Here is a 3,045-nt window from a genome sequence, read left to right as displayed (position 1 = left end):
CATGAAAATGTCTTCAACAGAAGTCACTGGAATATCTGTCCATCTCCACTAGAGTTTTGTTCTTTGGTGAGTTCTAGTGACTTGGACTAATGCCAGAATGGCTTCACTGTCCCCAAATGAAGGAAGCAAAGACCTCATTTAATCAATGTTTGATACATAGGCAGCTTCTAACTATCTCTTCTTCCAGGATATTACTGAAGTAGCGGGAGCCACCATCATGTCCATGCCATATCTTGCACCCTGGTACCACCCTTTTACCCAGCCTTCCTGTTTTTAAATGTGGTGTCCCTAGCAAGCAGCAATAACTATCCTATTACCATGGCGCCTCCAGAATTCTTCCCCTGTCTCACTCGCCAGGATGAAAAAGCTGTTGGACATAAGCATTCTGCCCCCCACACTCCGGCCCCACCTCAGATAGACATCCTGCTATACACTCTGGTAGCACTTCAATCCTGCCTCTTGCCTATTGTTTGCTCACTTCCTGATACATTAATACCTTAACCTTCTTAGATTTCTAACTAGACCAGCATGCACAGTAGGGCCTTCACATTAGTTAATCCTGTCTGGATGGTTCTTCCGCTGGATGATCACATGGACACACTTCTTCCAACCCTCACTAAAATGTCAGTTTCTTGTTCACTGTACCCATATTTACACTTATGAGCTCTGTCGAGTTTATACATTTTTATGGCACTTATCCTTTTTTTTTGTTTTGGTTTTTTCGAGACAGAGTTTCTCTGTGTAGCTTTGCACCTCTCCTGGATCTCGCTCTGTAGACCAGGCTGGCCTCGAACTCACAGAGATCCACCTGGCTCTGCCTCCCGAGTGCTGGGATTAAAGGCATGCACCACCACCGCCCACGGCACTTATCCTTTTAAGCATAGTCTACAATTGCTTTTTACTTTCATAGGATTCTGTTCCGCACTGTGGAGCTAAATGGAAAAAGCTGAATTGAAGCCTGTGAGAGAGCAAGGAGTGGCCTTCTCATTCTCTGAAGATGCAGCAGACTTTTAGTTCATGGGTCCTTCTCCATTAAGATACCACTTGTTGGCCATAGAATGTTTGGGTGGGAGAAGTAAAGGACCTGGGGTTCCATCTTGGCCCCAAATGAAGATGGAGAAGCTTTAATAAAGTTAATAATAATTATACACATCTGTGGCAATCGGTGTGGATTGTGACACTTCTGTATACTGTACAATGATCATATAAGGAGAGTAGAAACCCACGGCCACAGACCTTTACCATCTCTTTATGTTGGGAAATACCAAAAGATTCTTCAACGGCTGCTTTGAAATACATCATGATTTATAACTAATTGTAACCTCCCTCCTCTCCCGTAGAGCTTGATTTGATCCAGCGCAAATACCTTTGGTAGGAGGAAGGTAGACAGTAGGAGCCAAGAAACCCTTTAATTAGTTGGTGCAATGGCCTCTATGGTTGACCCTCTCTTCAGACTTGATCCTGTCCATTCTCCAACAAAGAATCTTAAGAGCCATGTGCTAATCTCTTCCAGAGTCCCACCCTCCACTGAGACCTCACCTCCAACATCTCTGATGTCAAGCTCCCATGCCCAAGTCTTCCAGGCATGCACTTGGACATGCAGGCATCTCTTTCACAGTTCTGTTTCCTTGAAGGGTAACTGGTGTGCCTGTGTACAGGCCTAAGTGGTTGCTTGGGAGGTCTTGATGGGAGAAACTGAGATAGATGGGTAGTGGAGGTGGTGGGACAAGACACACAGACAAAGCCCAGGTGTAGAACAAGAAAAGGGAAAAAAGAATAAGGCATAGGTTGGGAAGTCCGGTCTCCTTCTTACCCTTCCCCACTGTGTGAGGGGCAGGGCTACCACAACCCCCTTAAGGGAGCTAAAGAGAAGTAATGCCTAATGACTACAATGAAAGGATATTGCAGAAAGAAAATCTTACAGCTTGGCATGTGTTGGGGTGCTCTACCCCATGTAGTGTCTTGGCTGCTCTTCAGGTCCAGTAATTACAGGTCTGGCCAAGGGATGGGTTGGGGTGGAACTGAGGTAAAGTGGGTGAGGCCCTTTGGGAAAAGGTGGTTAGGTGTCCGAGGCTGCAAAAGCCAGGCACTGGCCAAACACAAGGAACAATGTTTGGCAGAGACCAAGGGGCGGGATCCTTCCTGGCTGCCAGGCCTGGCCAGGTGTTAGGTCTGCTGTGGACATGTAGGCATTGGTCCCCAGACTTTCCCCATGATGAGCCATTCCCTGGCTCTCTTCAAGCAAGGCTGAGGTAAGAACACATCTGGGGATGCAGCTGGCCCTTAGGGAGATGACCTCATCCCAGCTTCCTATTACACAGATTCAAAGTGGCTTTGGGAATCGAAGCCTTTTGCTCAGCAGCTATTTTAAAAACACGATGATGATGATGCTTAGATGCAAGCTTGGAGGGCTGCAACCCACACCACCACAGGCTAAGCCCGCCGGATGGGAGAATTGATGCTTTTCACTCAGGGAACACAGCCAGACTCTATGCTCTTGAGGTCTCTTTTGAGGCAGAGACACCAAAATGCCCTCCTGGCCCTTCCCACCATGCAGTTCACCACCTCTATGGAGGTTTCTGGCCTGGTTCCAAACTTGGAGACATAGTACCCCAGTGAGCCACTAGCTGGAAGCCATCCTGATGAATCTTGCGATGGGAGGAGACGGAGTGTGATCTGAGGCGTCTTTGTGGGTTCCAGTTGGGTTAGTAGGAACAACTAGGTCCTTTCCTCCTAAGCCATCACCATGCGTGCTTGTGTGAGGATGCTACGCTACACAAGCGGGCAGAAGTTCTAGGAAACTGGAACACTGAAGGTTCTCTCTTTGGAGGAGATTGTTGTAGATTTAGAATAAGTCCGTGTGCTGGTCACCCCACCCATCACCAAAGTCCCCAAAGCGGAAGTGCTGACTATACACCGAGGCCAAGTCTCCGGTAAAGAGGAGCTATGAAAATATGCGGTCCTGGTGTGGGAGAATCAAACTTTAGGGGAGAGAAAAAAAACGATGGCCAACTTCTCAGAAGAGATAAGTAATGCCAGAAACTT

Source organism: Peromyscus leucopus, chromosome 4, assembly GCF_004664715.2.
Source record: "Peromyscus leucopus breed LL Stock chromosome 4, UCI_PerLeu_2.1, whole genome shotgun sequence".
Taxonomy (NCBI): domain Eukaryota; kingdom Metazoa; phylum Chordata; class Mammalia; order Rodentia; family Cricetidae; genus Peromyscus; species Peromyscus leucopus.
The sequence above is the reverse complement of the archived record's forward strand: the minus strand, read 5'-3'. Positions refer to the sequence as shown.